The sequence below is a fragment of the Pinus tabuliformis genome, chromosome 5_2 (assembly GCF_031772625.1).
Source record: "Pinus tabuliformis cultivar Carrire ecotype Pingquan chromosome 5_2, CPIR1, whole genome shotgun sequence".
Taxonomy (NCBI): Eukaryota; Viridiplantae; Streptophyta; class Pinopsida; order Pinales; family Pinaceae; genus Pinus; species Pinus tabuliformis.
The window spans coordinates 527,902,647-527,924,866 of NC_142306.1; the positions used below are offsets into that span (position 1 = coordinate 527,902,647).

At 35.4% G+C, this 22,220-nt stretch overlaps 1 pseudogene; it reads left to right on the forward strand.

Moving 5' to 3' along the window:
- LOC149160045 (GTP-binding nuclear protein Ran1B-like) overlaps positions 1-17,931 on the forward strand; it is a 30,250-nt pseudogene extending 12,319 nt beyond the window's left edge.
- Positions 17,932-22,220: the final 4,289 nt, after the last annotated feature.

The window sequence follows — 22,220 nt, forward strand, 5'->3', positions numbered from 1 at the left end:
TGTAGTAGAAGTTGATCTTTAATCCATTACAAGCACTTGACCTAGCATAGGGAACCATCAGCTACCCCTCCCAAGTTGCACCTCAACATTGAAATTTTCTTTTTCAGTAGACATTCATTTTATCAATTACATAATTTCTTCCACTGTGACAGTCCAACAACACCCATGCCAGCATATGCTTGACAATCCATCTCATCTTTACTGCTACGTTATAAACACTCTTAAATTTTGTGTCTCCAATATAAAAGAGGAAGAACCAGAAAGGGTCTTCTTGGCCCTGTTCACAACCCACAATATGTTTAGCTTCTCTCTTATGCTTACACTCTAGTCTTCTCGCGACTTCAGAATGGTGAATCTTAAACACAATCTCATGATGTCCATTCAGGGAAGCATAATTCACCATTTGTTTGAATCAAACTACCCCCCTAGCATTCCCTTTACCTTTAAATGCAAACATATATTTTCCTTCTAGATGACTGTTAAGCTTCCCATCTCTATTTCGCCTCCCTCTCCTACCCTCATGAACCCGATAAGCTAAATTTAACCAATCTCAATGTATCTAAGATAAACAATCCATCCAACTGGGTAGACTGAGTTGAGACCCTTTTGGAAACTAAATCCATCCCTCGACAATGATATATCCCTCCCCAACAACATCATCATGCTCTGTTCGAGATCTATCATTCCCATGATCACTATAAATTTCTGAGTCCTTCACTTACATATTTGGTAACATCATCATTCAGATCACTTAGACTTTGTTGTGTTGTTTCTTGTGTTATGGTTTCCTTTAATGGAAATATCTCCCTAGTAGGCACGAGTAACTAAATTCAAGTTCTTATTGAAATCTTGCATTAACAAACTTAATTTTCATTTTGACCTATTCGGTTTCAAATTCTTTTGTGGTTGGTTTACTGGTTGACTACTAGCATTCACCAAGTGGTTATTGATGATCATAGTTAGTCTAGAGTAAACGTTGGACTTTGCCTTGGAAACCAAGCCCCAAGAATAAGAACTTATCATGGAACATTTCAGAGCCCATACCAGTGGAAGGCCAATTGTGCTGTGGGACTTTAGTCAAACTCAGTGATCATCCAGTTAATTGATCAATCAACCCAAAATATCTAGTGCATGGAGAATTCAAGTTACCCAAATATGGTGGAGATTCCAAGGCAATGTAACATCAATTGTAGACAAGCCTTGAGTGTACATGTGTTAGATACTTTCCCGATTTTCTTTCTTATTCATTCATTGCCAAACACTATACCACTAGTTCTAAGAATCTTGTGGATACTATCACCACAATAAATGTATATTTTATTTTATACGAGACAAGAATTGTATATTTACCTTTTGGACACTCCAAAAATATTTTGATGCACCATTGTGACCTTTATGACTTTATGACCTTAATTCCCATTCCATGTTCATCCATGTGGATGCACTTTATGATGTTCTACAACAACCTAATGTCCTTGTCAACTTCCTCTCATCTTCCTTGTCATGTTTTCAGGACTTGTGTATCCAACAAGAAATTTGGGAGATGAATGTCATCAAGTTAGAAAATAAAGGGGGTTTCAAGTCATTTATTTAGGGTTCCCACTAACATAGTCCCACCATATGATCCACCCAACCCGTAAATTGGGGTCTATTGCTATTTCAATTAATTATTAGATGATCATGGTGGGCCATAATTCCAGGTTAAATATTATGACTCTTCATATGATATTATTGGAGATACTTGAGGAGACATATTTTTAGCTAAAGGGTTAAGGGAGGATTTTCACTTCAATATCGACCCATCAACCATATCCTCAACATATCTAACCAAAAATCAAGAAGAAAACTTAGGTGAAGCATGGGCATCCTCTATCGACCATGTTGTTCAGCATGTATATCAATCTATGAATGTCTCTACACTCCACCAACTTTGCATCAATAAAATTTTGGGTTTCTCCACTGTCCTCCAAGATAGATACAAGTTGTCCCTGCATTGTGCCTTTGATTGTAGAGTGGCTAATAATCATATTTTATCGTGGATGATTGTGATCGTACGTAACATCCATGGTCCAATTCATTTGTTTGGTGCCCAATGTTGGTGAATCATTGTATTGCATCATGGTAGCATATATTTCCTTTTTTAAAGCAAAAATATATTGAAAATAAATTAAGTTATGTCTCATGCAAATGTTCAATATTATTATGTTGTGAGAGCTTTGCATCTTATATGTATCATATATCTATCATCACTTATTTCAAGCCTACTTTAAGAAATAAAGGAAGAGGTGCAAGCCCTTGCCACAAGGACTCCCACCAACTCCTCTTCTCGTAGAAAATTTTCAAACATTGGCCCAAAAATCAAACACATGCCCTCGTTTCTGTAGTTTGGAAACCCTTGGATGTTTTTGACAATGAACTCCTCCCAACCACTACTTTAACCATCTACTGAATGTCTTTGATTGGTATGTGTAACTTATTGTGATTGATTCCTGGAGAGGTGTGAAATCTAATTTTGCATGACATGATACAAACATCCAATATTAGATACTTCACTAATTATTCAATGGGTAATCTACTTAACAATATATTAAATATTAGAAGCATTCATATTAATATAAAAAATAATAATAGTATTTAATATTAAGTTATAATGCAGGTAACTGCCAAGTTGACATATTCTCTGCCTTGGAAAGTGAATAGTCAACTTGACTTAATGTCTGATGTTATTTTTAAAACAATTAAGATAAAATTGTTTAAGAGAACTCACATAGATCTATAAGTGCTGAGATGATAAATATGATGGAAAAATTTACTCAAAAGTTCACATTGTAAAAGAGCTTTTCACTTATAATAATATGACCCCATTCCTCCCTTGATAGATCCAAGGTTAGTATATTTGTCCCAATATAATAAATGTGTTTCTCTTTTATATTATTAAATTAGGTTGCTTCAGTAATCATGTCCTTATTGTTAAAGGGAGATTGTCTTAAAGTAAGTGTTGTCATAAGTAGTGTGATAGAAGTAACAATGGGAAACTATATCTATATATTTTTTTATACATGTGAAAATGTAATCCCTAATTTACTTATGTCAATGGTAGTGAAAATCTATTTTTTATAGTGGTAGCTCAATTATTTGTCATGTCATTATGAGTAGTGGTACCTTGTGGTCATTTTATTATGTTTAGTAGATATAGTAATAAATGGTGTAATTTAAAATTTTTAATTTAGACTACATTTACATCACAATGTGATACTCTATAATTGTACCAAAACTTAGCAGTGAAGACATGACAAGTAACTAGATGTATTCAACAAAATTTTAATGCTTATCATTGTGTCTTTGAATAATATTTATAGTGCTAGCTAAATTGGGTAGTATTGACTTACTTTCACGATTAACATAGATATCATCATAACTCATTGGTTTTGATACTTGATTATTTGAAAATAAACGTTGGTTAAATTAGGTAGTATTGATTTAGTTTTCCAATGCTAGTTAAATTATTAAGTCGGTTAATGCTATCTTAGAGAACATGTGTACATAGCCAAATTGTAGGATTTTAGTGGCTCGTAGTGATGGATAAAGTTGTTTGAGTGAAAATGGAAGTTGAAGCACAACATGAGAACTCTGCTGCTCTATGCGAGGCCTTATGCCTTGAACCATCTCTCGGCGTGTGGCTTTGAATGCAGAATATCTCTCTGCATTTGATTTATCGCTATGACCCATGTCTCTGCGTGTGGCATTCCTTATATCCAGCTACCCTACGTGTGCCTTTTGTTTTTCAGGTAAGATGTCTTCATGATTCATAACATCATTTTGGTCTTAGTCTACCATTAACGTTTCCTACCTAGACGAGTGGATCTCAGTTTTTATCCTTGTAGTTATGCATGGCCATCTTTAGTCTAGCATATGGCCTTTCCCTTCTTTTTTTTCCTGGCACATGGTATGATTCTAAATTGGTTAGATCTTTTTTGGCAACTCGCATACTAGTGATGGCCTGAAAATTGTAGGACTTTCTCGCAATTTCATTTCATTCGTTGAACTTTCACCTTTTTCCTTACTCACATCCATGACCATAGATTTGAGTCTCCATGATTACAGATGCCTGCCAGTTGTAATCCTCTTCTCATCATCCTGAGTGGGTTTCTTTTCTCATCCATGTTTAGCATGGACTGAACCTTTTCTTTCTGTCTTACTCTTTGGAGTATATCAGGAGAAAGTATGGTTCTGGTCATCTTAATTCTTCTTCGGATGGGTATTTGATAACCTTATTTCCCGTTTTAGTGAGCATTAGTATTATTTCAGTTCTGAGATTTCCTGTTGAAGAGGATCATTGTTCATTGGGTCTCGATTTGTGGGCAGTATTGATGGTTCAGGCTTCTCTCTTTTGAAATGAAGGCCTCACGTGGAGCACAGAGGTATGGTATCAGTTCTCCTTTCTGTATCTGATGAGTTGTGCGACTATATTTCAGTTTTTTTCATATCCTCTCTGTGGTTTTTTAGTTTCAATCTGAGTGATTCCTTACTCCTTGCAATTGATATGGTAAAGCTGAAATGCTTTTTGCTCGGTTAGAATTACTATTGCAGAGTTCTTACCTGATATTTAAGGAAGTCTTTGCTTCAAAATTCCCATGCACAATATTTACAAACCATTTCATTATTTCCTAGCCATGCATTGATGCTCACTGTAGAATAGGGAATTCCTGGTGTATATGCTATAGTTGTATATGCTGTTGTCCTTATTGTTCCTCATTTCCATGATACTATGGTATTTTTTCAGCATATTTCCTGCTACGGTCTAAGGAATTTCCATTTTCGTTTCACTTGGATAGCTCTTAGGTTCAGGGTTCTAGAAGGGTCCTCAGGTTTGCAGGTCTCCTGGTTTTTCTGGGGTTAATTTCCGGTAAAGTCTCGGTTTTCTGACTCCTTGCTCTAGAATACTCTGGAGTGGTATGGACTCAAGTTTTCATGTTTTGGTACTCATGACACATGGGTTGGCACATTCTGCATGACTTTCTTAACTGTCATTTTGGCTATGACGTGATCTCTTTCATCATATAATTTTAGATTTTTAATTAGGTCTATTGGTTTTTATACCCTCGCACATATATCTCATCAGTGCGTAAGGTTGTACTTCCCTGAAAATATTCAACATTCAAAAATTTCCACTTAAGTGAATCTGATAGGATTTTCTCACTACCATTTCCATATCTATCCGTATATCTGATCCCTTTATATTTTCTGTAGCTTTTATTATCCTCCTAACTTTCTGAGCTACATGTGTCATTCTTTTTTAAAACAAGCTGTCTCCAGTACTTTCTTTGTCCCTCTCTGTAGTACATATGGAAATCCCATCTGATATGTCTGCTTCGTCAGCCTTCGTGCAGGCTATTATAGAGGCAAAGAAAGCCTTTGGTAGTGGATCATTACGTAAATATTGCCAATCTGAGGTGGCTAACACAATTATACCTCCTCTCCATATGACATGGAATAAGGAAGGTGGCGGGGATGATTTCCTGTGACGTAAAAAATATCACAAGCCCATGAAGACTACTTCACCACCCTCTGCATGCAACCTTGACAGTGTTTTCCATGCTGATTGAATTACAAGCTTACAGAAGAGAGCCCTGGTTGGAAAGTGGCATTTCCTGGATATGGATAAGTCACAGATGCGTGCATGGCTTGGGCATCGATGGAATCAATTGCTTGGATATATTCCTACAATTGTGAGATTAATGAAAGACTGGTATAGCTTTCATTTCATTGATGAGAAAGATCATAAGAAAATCCTCTCTATCCTGTGGGTGGATGATAAGAGTTTCCTAGCCTTCCATAAGTGATATATCGGTTATAACCCACTGAAGAATACACTTGCTAATAACCTCATCTGGATTAAGCTCCCAGGCCTCCCTATAGAATTATGGACTCGTGAGACTCTTTCTGACATAGGGAATGCAATTGGAAAGTTTATATATGGTGATAGCTTTGTAGATCTCTCATTACTCGTTGGTTTGATACCTTAATTACTTTTGTTTTCCCATTTTGTATTCAAAAGTATATACAGGAACATAGAGGGTTTCAAGGAACAGAGAGGGTTTCTACAAGGAACAGAGGAACGAAAAAGATAGAGGGTTTCAAGGAATAGAGAGGGTTTCTACGAGGAACAGAGGAATGAAAAAGATAGAGGGTTTCAAGGAATAGAGAGGGTTTATACAAGAAACAGAGAGGGTTTCTGCAAGGAACAGAGGAACGGAGAAGATTAAGAAATGTTTGCAGATTCATGAAGATGGTGACAGTGCCACACCAATGTCACTTTGTTTCTGTTGTGCTAAGAGATGGCTAGAGAATTGCCTCGATTTTTTCCAGAGGGATTCTCTAGACAGCACGAGAAATTGGGATTTTGGGAGGAATTGATGGAACAGAATCTAGTGGTGGTCCTGGCAGAACTACTCCATTCCCTTCCTGATTCCTGGCACGACTTTCCATTACGAATCCACTGGAAAATGGTGTTGCATCTTCATCAACCAAACCTTCCTCCACACTGCAATGAACCAAAACCTTTGCTTCTACAACCAAACCTTCCTCCTCGTTTGCCCCATTGCAATGGAGGGTTTGTCGAGAAAATGGAGAGACAAACACCAATGTTTGAGAGCCATGAGAGTAGGGTTTCTGTGATGGGCATTAAGGGCATGAGGCCCAACAACAGCAGAGTACATACTCATTTATTCGTGGGTGGTAGGAGATAGATATTAAGACCCTCATTCTTATGAAAAGTGCGAGACATGGGTGGGAAACAATGGGAAACAGTGGGCTAGGCCATCTTAAAATGGAAACAAGACAGCTAAAACCACCGAATTTTTTTTGGTGTAGAGGCCAAAAATCTTTTTGCCACTAAATTGTTTTAGTTTTTATATGCTGGGATTTTCACTGTTATTTTGCAAAGGAACTCGAAGCTAGAAGTTTCAAGGAAGACATCAAAGGGTTTAGTTTCCATAGGTATTTTCCTTTCAATTTGATGTATTTCCCTTGCAAAGATGTTGGCATTGGTATTATTTTCCTTGCATAGCTATATTTATTGGTATAGCTGTAGGAATTGGGATTATTTTCAGGCTATATTTGGGTTTGTGAGTATAATCTAACGTGTTTTCCAACTAGGGAAAGTACTTTTGAATTATACTAGTGCATGAACATGGAACCCCAACCTAATTTGAATTAATTGGTCTCTAGAAGAGTCTATATGTTGCATTCATGTTCATCAATAACATATTATTAGAAATTTGAATTGTCTCTCTCGTTCATTAGTTAATTTCTTAGTGGTTTTATTTTCTCTTGTTTCTTGTTATGCAAGTAACTATCTATTATTTTTTCACACTTATATCATTCTATTATAGTTTTATCTTGGCTAAGAAACTCATCTTGGTACCATTTCCTAAAGTCTTGCATTATTGTGATTTGAATCTATTCTCCCTCAAGGAAGTTTTGTTCAAGAATGCTTATTTTTATTTTTCTTATGTAATTCACTCTTGGAACCATTTCCAAGAAGCTAATATGAATTGACTATCCCAACCTTAGACGAATCAAATAATGATTCATTACTAGATGTATCTATCCTTTTAGCATGGTGTATTTTTATGGAGGTGATTTTCCTCATTTGATAAATTGTAGATAATATGTGTTTTTCAACCTCTCAACGAATCTTTATCTTTGAAATTAAGCATTGGTATCATTAGGTCTTTGTAGCAATTGCTTCTGAATTTCAGATAGAGTTTCTAGCAACAATGCATTCAATTCTAACAATCTTTCTCTCTCTTGGATTATCCTTTTATTATCTATCACGTAGCTTTAGAGTATTTCTTTTAGGATCCTCACTATTTTTGAAAGATTTAGGAGTGTTTCTACTTTAGGATCCTCACCATTTCTACAAGATTTAGGGGTTTTTCTACATTCATCCTCTCTTGATATTCCTCACATTTGACATGGTTGGTTTCTTCAAGAGGACATCATACCATATTGGGTTTTTCTTGTGATGTTGGTTCCACTTTTTTCACTCAATTATATTTTCTTTTTAGTGTTGTAATGCAAAAAATTCAATAATTAGTTGTAAATTAGCATCAAAATTTAAAATAATAATGGAGTATAACCTTTTATATGCAATTGTGTCTTATAACATGATAGTGTTGCACCGTAACCCAACATTCAACATTGTAACAATCCGAGTTCCTTTGGGTGTGTTTTGAGAAATGAGGTCATCCTTTTATGAAAATGCACTCCTCATTGGCTCATTGCTATATAATTCAACTTCTGTGCAGTAAATGGCCACATTGTGTCACTTGATATCTACCATTCTAGGAGATGCACTGGGATGATCTTTTTCTTGGATATGTGATCATGTGTTTGGCACTAGACACTAATTATTTAGCATGAAATAGGTCCATATCACACACAACTTTCTTTTACCAGCAAGATAAAATCACATATAATATGGAAATTTTCTTTATCAACAATATAGGGAATGGTCCTTGTAAGTCCAATTGCAAATTTTGTAATCTATTTCTCAAAGTCAATATTCTGTCTACAAGTTTTGTTCTTCATGAATCACATTTACTAGGAACATTCATATCATCCAAAATAGTATAACCCTCATCTACTTCTATAGATTCTACAGGATTTTATGTGAGGAGAATACTTTCAGAATGATCTGCCCCATCCAAAACCGTAGCATCCTTCTCCATGACACACACATGGTCTCCAAGTGGGACATGTAGTGACAAATATTCAGTCTCTGATGTCACATCAATTTCTATAAGCTCAAGATTTTTCACTAGGGTATCATATTTTGGTCCCTCAGCATGTTCAAGCCTCTTCAATGGATTATCCAAGGAAATTTGTTGATTGCAAACATCATTGTCTTCTAGAAGAGATTCATTCATACATAAACAAGGGGATATATTGTAACTTTTTCTAAGTTCCTAAACTTTTTGATGGAATAATGGAGTCCAAGCCAAATCAGGTTCTTAAACAAGGAGATATATTATATCCCTCCATAACCTCAGGGATCCTCAACAGAGTATCAAATTGGGAAGGTTCCTGCTTTCTCACCACAATCTGTATACTTTCTCCAACTTTGAAATTTTGGGTCTCTCAAGCTTCTTGGCCATTGTTTCCCTCACTTTTGGTAGGGTCCATGAATCACTCATGTTTTTCCTTGTTGTCCATATCAAACAATTGTTCTCTAATTGGACTTCAATCAGTTATGCCATCAAAAATAAAAATTCTTTCCTGGCATGCTCCATATTCAACTTCATTCTTTCCACAGCTATATTATATCCCTCTGTAACCTCAGGTGTCTTCTGCTTGGATATGTGATCATGTGTTTGGCACTAGACTCTAATTCATTAGCATGAAATAGGTTCTAGAGGGGTGTTATGGAAATATGATTGGTTCTCCTCTGAACATCTCAAATCTCCACAAATCTACGCATAGGTATAATACTAAGCCATGATATTTGTAACTTGCGTCTTTGAGAAGTATGAGGCATGAAATTGGCATTATTTGGTTTAATCCCACACCAACATTTACTCATGAATTGATGAAACTAGATCTCATGGGTATTCACTACATTTTCATCCATTTGAATTCACTTATTCTATGTGTGGTTAACTATATTCAAGGGTTAAACATAATTCTGGGTTTTTATACCCTCTCTGCCACCAGTACTCTACATGATTTTATGTCTTTTCATTTTCCAAGCATATTTCAAGGTTCTTTATTGCATATTGGTGCTCTTCTAAAGCAGAAGACCTTTATGTATATGGAGACATAAAGGTAGCGGTTCGCCATGTGGTCTTAAGTGGAGATTACCCATACTCTAACAATTAATCAATGCTCAAGCACAAGTTTAGTGGCTGGGTTGTGTTTCATGGAGTAAAAACACTTATAAATGTGCAGAAAACACATAATTACTATAAATATAGAGGAAACCCATATTTTTTCTTGAAGAATAATACCTAAACAAGGGAAAAAATCAATATTATCTTAAGAATTGATTTTATTTTGAACAGTCTCCTCAGCCGTGACTGCTTTTTCAAGAACAGATTCATCCATACCTGAACAAGGAACACATCATTACTGTCGGTAAGGTTGGGCTTGTTTAATGGAGTATTGAAATCATTATAGCAAAGGGAACACATCATTAATATTAATACTAGGGGAACTAGAATAGAGTCAAGGCATTCCCGAACTAGCGAACACATCAATACTGCCTTCAAAACTGTTTGAAGAATCAACAATTTCCTGAGCCGTGTCTGGTTCTGTTTCTTTATAATTACATGAACAACTTAATTTCTACTTTGAATTATTGTTCTCTATTTGTGTGTAGACATGAATCCAATCAACCTTGTAATGAGATGTCTCACTTGCATGCTAGGAAACACTAGGCATTAGCTCATACATACTAGAGAAACTGTCCACTTTCGAACCATACAATTCATCAAAGCCATAAAACTATTTGTCATTCTCTGGACTCTAAATAATGAAATTTGTCTTCATGAACTTCATCCTCAATAGATGAGTTATGAGGTTGCAGACCAACATCTGAAACTCAAATATTCTCATAAGCTTCTTGAGGTTCATCGTATGATGAATGAATCAGTTGATGATCTCCAAATTTCAAAGAAACTGCATTAGACAACATGGGACAACCATCATTTAGGCTACTATTATAATTCTTATGTGATTTTTGTTCTTCATCATCGTGAGTTTCACTTTTGTAAACCTGTTCAATTTGCTCTTCTTTTTCAACTACATGATCTTGATATCTTTCAATTGCATCTGAATTCTTAAACCCATACTCGTGAGTTTCATTATTAACAAGTGAGATGGGATTTTCCTAAAGAGAAGTAGATGAAGTGTACTATATGGTGCATTCTTCAACATCTCGAACTTCATTGGATGATGCGTCCTTTCTAAATAACAATTCTTTCCTGTCAATGAAAAACTATCTCATTTCTAATTAAGACAAGAAAAGGAATTTTCTTTATGTATCCCATGGAGTATAACCTTTTATATGCAATTGTGTCTTATAACATGATAGTGTTTCACCCTCACCCAACATACAACATTGTAACAATCCTAGTTCCTTTGGGTGTGTTTTGAGAAATGAGGTCATCCTTTTATGAAAATGCACCCCCGATTGGCTCATTGTTATATATTTCAACTTCTGTGCAATAAATGGCCACATTGTGTCATTTGATATCCACCATTCTAGGAGATGCACTGGGATGATCTTTTGCTTGGATATGTGATCATGTGTTTCACACTAGACTCTAATTCGTAAGCATGAAATAGGTTCTAGAGGGGTGTTATGGAAATATGATTGATTCTCCTCTGAACATCTCAAATCTCCACAAATCTGCACATAGGTATAATACCAAGCCATGATATTTGTAGCTTGGGTCTTTGAGAAGTACGAGGCATGAAATTGGCATTATTTGGTTTAATCTCAAACCAACATTTACTCATGAATTGATGAAACCAGAGCTCATGGGCATTCACTACATTGTCATTCATTTGAATTCACTTATTCCATGTGTGGTTAACTATATTGGAGGGTTAAACATAATTATGAGTTTTTATACCCTCTCTGCCACCAGTACTCTACATTATTTTATGTATTTTCATTTTCCAAGCATATTTTAGGGTTCTTTATTGCATATTGGTGTTCTTCTAAGGCAGCACACAATATCGCTTCATCTACCATAATAATTCTTTGGACTTCGATTAGTAGTTTCCATGCATGCTTAATATGCTTCATATGCATTGCTTTTCAAATGTTGATTTCATAGTTTAATATAAATTGGTGATAATTTATTTAAGTATTCTATATACAAAATGATGCTTGTTTGTTAGGAACACTGTTTATTTTTTGAGCACCATATATGGAACCTCGTTGGCTTCAATCCATAATTGCAGAGAGTCAACCAACCAGACTTTCATTTAATTTTCTAAAATCTCTCACTTGAATCCAAATTCTGAATGTTGTTATATAAATGATCGAACAGACACTAACTGTGGTGTCAAACTATCTTTAGGCATTATCTGGGCAGCGAATCATCCCTAAGACATTATTTGAGGCATTGGCCTATCTCTAAGGCATTATCTATAGCAGCACATTAAATCTAAGGCTTCACTGTGGCAGCAATATGTCTATGAAGCAATTTTGAGATAGAAAGATACCTCTAAGGAATTGTTGATAACAATAGATCATCCTTGAGGTATCAATTGTGGCAACGAACCACCTATAAGGGATTGTTTGTGGCAACAAATCACCCCTAAGGTTTTTATGTGGCAACAAATCATCTTGAGGTATGGTCTAGGGTTTTGAGGCAAGCAAGGCCTGGTTTGGAGTTGATTGTGGCTGCAATGAGATAGTTGAGTAATGTTTATTTGCAACAAGGAGATATTCTACAGAGATTACTTTGCATTATGCGACAACAATTTAAGACAGTGCATTACCCTTTGTAATATAATCCAGAGAACTCCTCAATGAACTTAGTATTACATGCATAGAAGTTTAAACCAACATATTTTAGAATAATTTTATGGTTTTACACGTTGTCATATATTTCAAAATTTATTTATGTAATGATCCTAACTAATGTCCACAAACTTTTCTTCCCAGATTTCTATTACATTATTCTATACAAAATGGCAAACCAGGTATTTATGTTTCTTTTGGTATTTGTATTATTTATGTTGTTGATTTAGTTAGAGGTTGGATTTATTTTAGAAATAACTTTAAAATGATGCTTCAAAAGATTGTTTGTGACAAGTTAAAGGCTTGTTGGAACACTCTGATAAGCTTGCCTCAAAGTGTTGGACAGATCTTCAATGCTCACTCAACACATATTTGGTGTTATCGATTCTATTTTCTTATCGATTTTTTTATCAAGGTTTTCTTATTTTTATGTTGTTATGTGTTTTTTTAAGAATGTACCCATGGGTGTTACCGATGCTACTATGGGGGATTCAATGATATTCACTACTTTTATGGAAATGTTAACAAATGAACTAGGGCAAGACACTGCTATGATGATGGATGAGGTAAGCTTGAATATTGTCTTTTATATGTTCAATTATCTTATATTCCTTATTATATTATGCTAATTTATGTTTGTGGATTGCAGGCAATCGTTAAAGTCATTCCAACCCCCATAACACCTTATAAACATCTAAGGTAATGATAGTGGTCAAACTTGATCAATATTTTTTTGAAATTAGTTAGCTTATTTCACTATATATATTTATTAATATTTGTGTTTTACTAAGTGTGCATTTTGTTGGCATGCAGGATTCATTTATGCCCCTCAATACAACCAATGTTGGCATGCAAGGATCATTAATGCCCCCATATACATCTAATGTTATGCAAGATGTAAGATTCAACCATTTAGTTATGTGAGTTTGATTATGTTATTTGTTGAGATATCTAGGGCATATATCTAATAAAGTTTTTGCACAACGACTCCATGATTTATGAGGTGTTACGAAGAGCTACATCATGCCTTCAAATGGATCACCCCATCCATTTTTTTATTCTTGTACATACAATACTATTTTAACAAGTAACCCAAGCAATATATTATTCCAAAACATGATGTCAAGTTACTTTTTTAGGGTTTTTATGTAATCAAGAGGCATTTTTAGGGTTTCTTAAATTCAAACCTTATATCATACTCTTTTCCCTTTATGTCATTCTATAGTTTATCCCGTGCCCTAGAAATCAAATCATAGAGAACAAATACCTTAAGATTAAGGTTTCTAAATACTAGGGTATTTCTTAAAATATAAACCCATAAATTCAACCCTACTACATCTTATGATGGACCCTTTAAAAGAAAATTATTATACATACCTCATGTACACCTATCTGTACTGATTAGTATTTTGGTTGCCATGATTATTTGCAACTTTACTATACATTTCATTGATCATTTGCCACCTTCATGACCTTTTAATGAGTCTTTCGAGATATTGTCATTCTATAATGGGACTTGCTTCTTCATGTCTTCATGAAACCCATGCCTCAGTCATAACAAGAATGATCTTCTTTTTCTTTTTTTTACATAAATTACATAGAATTGTGATTAGATATGTCATTATGAAGATCGAACCTAGTTACATATTTTAACATTATTCATCTATTATTCCATCTTATTATTTATATTTTTGCCTTGCAGGATGTTTCTAGGGTGACTCCAACAAGTATACAATCTGTTGGTATAGAGGGTCATGTTATGCCATCTACACCTAGACTAGAACCCCATAACATGCCCTCTACATAAAATGTGGGTCTAGTCAGCATTCTCCCACCAGGACTAGAACAAGTTTCTTTGAGGAGTCTTATTGACTCACGAACAAGAATGTTAAGGCTCCTACTAGATATTCTTGCAAATGCTCAAATCAGACAAGAAATAATTAAACAAAATCAGTTATGGGAAATGTCATTGTTGGAGAGTGTACTTTAGGAGATGGCTTAAACACTCCCTCATTGCCACTATGACATGATGTACTTTCTATCCCATTAACTATTTTGGTCATCTTTTTTTTCGCATGCTTTGTAATACTAAGTACTTTTCCTATCTATCAGCAGATATCATGAAGTTCGATGCGTGCAAAGGAGTATGCTTCTGGATACCCTTGCAAAAGAATTGGCTCCAGGAATGATCAGATTCAATGCTAAAGTTGTTTCCATTCAACAGTCTACAGATTCTTCTTTATCCATAGTAAAACTGGGAGATGACATGCTTATCAAAGCTAAGGTAGCATCTTAAATCCAAACTTTTGACTCCCATTTGAAGTAGTAAAACTTGGGCATAATTCTGACAAATTACGTGGCAGTTACGCTACAATAAGCCTTCTGAAGCTGAAGCTAAATAATTACATATGCTTGGAATGTAACAATGTAGCAGAGTGCTAAGCCCCTCTAGAGACATCCTTCTATAGAATTTGATTCTGAAATGATATTTGAGGCATCCCTGTTCTCCTATGTTTTTTACCTGTTTTCTATGGAATAGGGATGAGAACAAGAATACCACAAATATCATTTGATGCATCTCTAGTTTTGTGGGAATGGCTCATTGGATGTCGCTAGGACATCCCCTACATGAAGGGACCATTCATAGGATATTCCCAGCCAGAAAGGCACTATTCTTCCATTCCTGAAATTTGGTTCTATGTTGGAGCCATTGGTGAAATTCATTTGCTTGCCAATTCTTGCTGGAAGATAGAGTCATTAACCTTTGGCCCATTACAATGTCAACCTGCAAAGACAATTAAAGCAATGGATAAAGATTCACCCTTCATACTACAAAAAACCTTTCATAGGTTGTTTGAGACAAATAAAATGCAAGCTGAGTTGACTTCAATGTTATATATCCATAAATAGAAGTTCCACCTCAACTGTACATTGTATATATTATAACCACTGACATAATGATGGCATGATCTGGTGAGAAGCCTTCATTAAATAAATTACATTATGTTATATGGAATTGTCTTGATCTACTATTGAGTACTCACATGTCTGTTTAAGGTTGAAAAATTAGTAAACTGCATTCAAATGCATGCTAGTCACATTATTTTCTGTTGGACAATTATATTGCAGATAAGTAGGCAATGTGCTGCTGGACAATTGTTCAACTTATGAATAATTACAGGTAACTAATAAATTTGGTTTCTTTGGTAGAGAACTATTTAGCAGAAAATGAAAATAGATTTCTAGTCTTTGCTTTCAGCTACGACTAACATCCTTTGAGTATTTTTCAATATTCAAGACAAACTATTTCCACTGTTAAAACTTAAATAGATATAAGGCAGAGGGTAGGAAATATTTAGCTGGCTAGAGGCCAAGACTACTTTATGTAACCCAAAGTATAATCGTGAACAACTATAGCTTGTATTGAAATGCTTGCATATAGGCAATGAGGCACACAAAGTTCCATCGTAAGTTCCACATGTACATAATCAAAATCTTTGCTATTAAATAATTTAAGAATCAATACACATTTTAGCCTAGGAGACCATGACCATATACAATGATGAGAATAGAAAAATTATTTCCCAACTTAATATTCAACCTCAGTTTGATTTTCTTGCTTATAATCCAAGAAACCATGGTAAGAAGACCTGTAGATCCGGAGGAGGAGCTCAAAATGATGGCTCTAGAAGTTCATGGTTATGTGGAAGCTATTATGAATGGTCTTGCTACAAATGTTCCCAAAGTAAGACATCCATGTGGATGAGCACACAATACAACCATACAGAATCTCAGTGTTTATTCAGTCCATGATACTTGAATTGATGATTTGATGATTTGCAGGTTGTGGTGCTTTGCCAAGTTAAGCCAAGGATGAAATCTTGACCCAGCTTTATAGCTCAGTCAGGTAAGGTTTAATGACAAAATGTAGTTAAGGTACATCAATAATTAGTTTGATTATTTTCCCATTTCTGTATTTTCCCAGACTGATTTTGATTTTCACTTGAAATCAGGTCTCTTAGGACTTTACGAAAGTAGTGTTTTTTGTCATCCTCTGTAGGTGTAGTAGACACCTGTTGATTGGAGCATTGTACATTTGAGCTTTTGGGGTGCCTTTTCAACTTTTTGTTTAAAAAGGTCCTACATGGATTTAAACTTGGATCGATCGCAAGAGAACTTTTGACTTATCAATTCTATTTTCCCGTGTTGATATGTATGTAGTGTGGGCTCAATAGAAAAACATTTTCACCCCAATATCAATGACAATGGAACAACTATGAGCCCTTTTTTGGTTCCTTTTTATTAGCACTCTGTTTTACTCATTTATGTCTCTTTATTCTGAATTTTAATTTAATTTAATTTTGAATTTATAGACAGACTGTGTTATGGTTGTTTTGATCAATACCGGTTTTCTTTTCCTACTTTTGTTGGCATTTTCCTCATTGAATTAGCGAGGGTTCTATATTTTTCAACTTAAATTTATTTGAATTTTAATTTAGTTTAATTTTGAATTTATAGACAGGCTCTGTTATTGGTTGTTTTGATCAATACTGGTTTTCTTTTCCTATTTCTGTTGGCATTTTCCTAATTGAATTGGTGAGGGTTTCATGTTTTTCCACTTCTATTTATTTGTTTCCTTCTTATTTACTGATTGGGATTTTGTTTGTTGCAGTATTCATGGGAAATGTGGAGTTATCATGTTTGATGTTACTACACAATTGACTTACAAGAATGTCCCAACGTGGCACAGAGATCTTTGCGGGTATCTCTTTTGAAGAGGGGTTGGATCTCTAAGTAGAAATGAAGGTTCCTTAATTGTGTGGTGGCACAACTACGTGAATCAATTAGCTAAATATCTTTGTGAATTTCAGAGTGTGTGAGAACATTCCTATTGTTCTTTGTGGAAACAAGGTTGATATGAATAATAGGCAAGTGAAAGCTAAGCAAGTTACTTTTCATAGAAAGAAGAATCTTCAGTACTATGAGATATCTGCAAAAAGTAACTACAAATTTGAGAAGCCATTCCCGTACTTGGCACGAAAGCTTTCAGGGTGAGCCTTTAATCTAGTTTCTGATGCTCCCTAATATGAATGTTATATTAAAATATTTGCATTGATTCTATAATGGGTTATTTTTGTAGGGATCTAAACCTTCATTTTGTGCAGTCACCTACTCTTGCTCCTCTTGAGGTTCAGATAGAACTTGCAACCCAACAGCAGTAAGTAGAATGCTATTTTTCTATTTTTTTGTTAACTCTTATTCAAATAATTCGTTCCATTTCTAAAAGATTGAAACCTTGGCTTATAATATTTTATGTTTTCAAGTATGAGGCAGAACTTGTAGGAGCTGCGGCCCAACCCCTTCCAAATGACGATGATGATGCTTTTGAATAGCTTTGTTAAGATGCTTTTGCATATTTAGGGATTGGCAGATTCAATTAGTTTTGTATCATTGGAGTTTGCTCTTGAGTTCCAACATTTAATTCTGATTTGTATTTGGGGCTTAGAATAGCATTATCGCACCTCTCTATATGTGATTTGGGTACTGTGCAGAGGTTTTCATCAGTGGAGTTGGCTAAGCTATCTTAGTTCAACTCCATTATAGAGCTATTTTTATATGCTAAGACAGTTTTTTCCGTTATATACTCTTGCACATTATTCACAACTTTTTGTACTCTTCAAATATTTCAAGAATGCTCAAGTGCCTTTCGTTGTGTACTGTTGGGGGAAATGCTAGTTGCGATGATTGTTGTTTGTAATATATTGTGGCTTGTTAAAACTTTCTCTGAAAATTCTAGCTATGTCTAAGGATTTATTTTAACTTTGAAATTGGTTGACATAGTTGATAACTATGGCTATCAAGACTGCCTGGGTATTCTTGTGGGTATGTTGTCTGTCGAACGCATAAAGGTATCACCATTTCATTAATTGGGCTCTCGATTGATTTCTGCATAAATATTTGCATTGTCTAAATCTAAAGTCGTTTCCATTCAACAGTCTACAGATTCTTCTTTAACTATAGTAAAACTGGGAGATGGAACGCTTATCAAAGCTAAGGTAGCATCTTAAATCCAAACTTCTGACTCCCATTTGAAGTAGTAAAACTTCGGCGTAAATTTAGTAATGAATTGAATCCCCTCTTGCTAAACAAAGGTAACATTAATAACCCATATGTGCTGGTTTCTATCAGATAGGAATTTTTATGGTGGTTTCTCTCATACAAGAGTACTATTCATAAAATTTGAATGTGAAACTACTTTCAAAGAACATTCAAAATGATTTTATTTATTTATTTTTTTTTTAAATTTTTATATTGTCTCTAGAGAGACAATAGTTTGAATTATGGACATATAGTCTCTATAGAGACAATATGTTTTTAATCTTAGCTATTTTCTCTAAAAAGACCAAAATGTAATTGTCTCTAAAGAGACACAAACGAAGTTGTCTCTAGAGAGACAAATGAAATTGTCTCTAGACAGACAAATGAAATTGTCTCTTAATAGACAATAATTATTGTCTTTATAGAGACAAATTTTTGAGACATTATATTTTGCCACACCCGCTTAGAGACAATATTTAAGACAATACATAAGTTTCTTTTTGTCTTAAGTTAAGACAATTCACTCCAATATTGTCTTAAATATTGTCTTAAAACCCCCGTACATGTGGTAGTGCCATGATGTAAAATTCATATCAGGCTTTCGGAAATATTTGTTTGGAGGTTTAGGAACACAACTGCATTTTAGCACTACCTATCACCCTCAAATAGATGGCCAAAATGAGCGGGCGAATCAGTTAGTAGAAGACATGCTGTAGACTTATGTAATGCAACAACCTTCTAAGTGGGAGGATAATATACGTTTAGTGGAGTTTTCTTATGATAACAGTTACCATACATCCTTGTAAATGAGTATGTTTGAAGTATTATACAGACGTAGGTGTAGGACACAATCGATTTAGAGCGTACTGGAGGATAAGTTAATGTTGGGTCATGACATGTTAAAAGAGATGGGAGATATGGTTAAAAAGGTGTGCTCCAGTTTAAAGACTGCTTAGAATCGATAGAAAAATGTTGCTAACTGGAAGAGAATTTTTCAGGAGTTTCAAGTCGGGGATCATGTTTATGTTTGTATACAAGCCAAGAATATTACTTTGCATCAGGGTGGGTGTCCTAAATTAACACCACAATTTTGCGGTCCTTTCCAAATCCTGGCCCAAATTCGACATGTGGCTTATCAGCTTAGTTTTCCCAGCCACATACGTGTGCATAATGTTTTTCATGTTTATGGATTAAAAATTCTATTTATGATCACAACAATATAATCAATTGGTAGGATATACAGGTAAGTAGATTATTTATAAAGCATAATAAATAATTACCAAGATAGAATGCCAAAGAAAAGGATTGACTAAATTTCTTTTATCATATGTAGGTCGAACCAAAAGGCAAGTTCTTGGTTGAACCCCTGGGTATATTCAATAGGAGAGAAATAATATTGCAGAGACAAGTTATCACCTAGGTTAAAGTGCAATGGCAGCACTTTGGGACAAAGGGGGCCACATTGGAGGATGAAAAAGTCATGAAGGAGAGCTTTCCAAATTTGTTTTCAATAGAGAAACATTGGGACGATGTTTAATCTTGGGGGGGAAGATGTCATGTCCCCGGTAGCTGTAAATATTTAATTACTGCAGTTAAAACAAATTGGATATTACTATTTAAATTTATACATTTAAGATTTTGATTAATTTATGCATAAAGGAGACGTTTGGCTGATAACAAATCTTGTAACTCTCACGTGTCAAGTAGTTAGTATAAGTAGTTACGTAACCCTAACTAATTCCTTGAATATTTACTCTCCGGGAAGAAGTCAAGAGTGTATTGGTACTCGAGATGAAGAAGGGAGAAGAAAAGGTGATGTTTCAATGCTGATATGTTAGAGAGGTCCAAAGCCTAAGTCTGGTTAAGACCAGATAGCTGTGAAATGATAAGATTGTTAGTCTTACAGGAAAGCATCCCTCATGTGAGCAATGTAGGTTTTAACCCCATACAGAAATTACCTGTATACAAATTCTAAGAAAAAAATAAACAATGCGAGATCATAACACATAAAACAAATATACACAGAGATTTTCCCCTGGATCCCAAAACTGGGACTACCAGCTTGATTTTTCATTATATTCCTTTAAGTGTTACAATACATATATATACATGCCGAAGCATCAAATACCATGGACAAAAAACCATCACACTAAAAACCATGCGCAAAACCATAGGCAGGTCGGCCCACCTAATATAGGGTGCAAAAAAAATTCCCCGAACCTCGTGAAGGGGGGCTAACCACCCCCCTCAAACCCCCTCTCACCTCCCACTACACAATCACTGCAACTTAGGGGGGGCTATGCCCCCCCTTCTAACCCCCAGTTAACTAGGAATGCTAGTCGTGGAAGGAATATAACACAACCCCAAATTCTCCCACTTGTTTTCTTCATTCCACAGGGGGCCACAGGAGAGCTTAGTCATTTATCTAGCCCTGCAATGCCCATTGTTTCTATACAACAAGAGAACTTCTCAAAGCTCACAGATTCTGTTAATGCATCTGCAGTATTCGTCAAAGCGTCCAATTTTACCAACAAAACCTTTTTGTCTTCTATCATATACCTCACAAAGTGATACTAAACATCAATGTGCTTTGTCTTTCAATGGTAAGCAGGGTTCTTCGCCAAGAAAATGACACTTTGGCTATCACAGTCTATTCTTGTAGCTCCCTATACTAACCCCATGCTTGAACACCATCTTTAGAACTAGACTGTTTCCTTGCTTGCATGAGTGGCTACCATGTATTCTGCCTTTGTAGTTGATAATGCCACTATAGATTGTTTCTTACTCATCCAATTGACTCCACCTCAAAATAGGTTAAACACATACTGACCTGTAGATTTTCTCTGATTCATATTTCCAGCCCTGTCTGCATCAACAAAGCCACAAATATCCATTACTCTTTCCAATCCTTGTCTTCCTGTAGGTTTTAACCCCACACAAAAATTACCTGCATACGAATTCTAAAACACAGAAAATAAACAATGCGAGAGCATAACCCATAAAACACATATGCACAGAGATTTTCCCCTGGATCCCAAAACTGGGACTACCAACTTAATTTTTCATTATTTTCCTTTCAATGTTACAATACATATTTATACATGCTGAAGTATCCAATACCATGGACAAAAAACCATGGTGTCCAAAACCATGTGCGAAAAATCATGTACAAAACCATAGGTAGGTCTGCCCAACCTAATATACCCAGATCCCATAGAGTTGGGCTACCTGCACCCTTCAAATCCCTTGTAACCCACCCGCTACACAATCGGCACAACGAAGGGATGGCTTCACCTCGCCTCTAACCCCCCAACTAACTACATGGGCTAGTCATGGAAAGAATATAACACAACCCAAAACTTCCTTGGTAGCACAAACCATAATCACTAGTGCCACACAAATACCTAAAAGCTCACTTCACTGCTGTCCAATGCTCCTTCCATGGTTTTGACATAAACCTACTAAATACTTGCACTTCTTGTGCAATGTCTCTCGTCTAGTACAGACCATCACATACATCAGGCTACCGACTACACTTGCATATGGAACATGGGACATGTCCTCTTCCTTTTCTTGTGCCTTG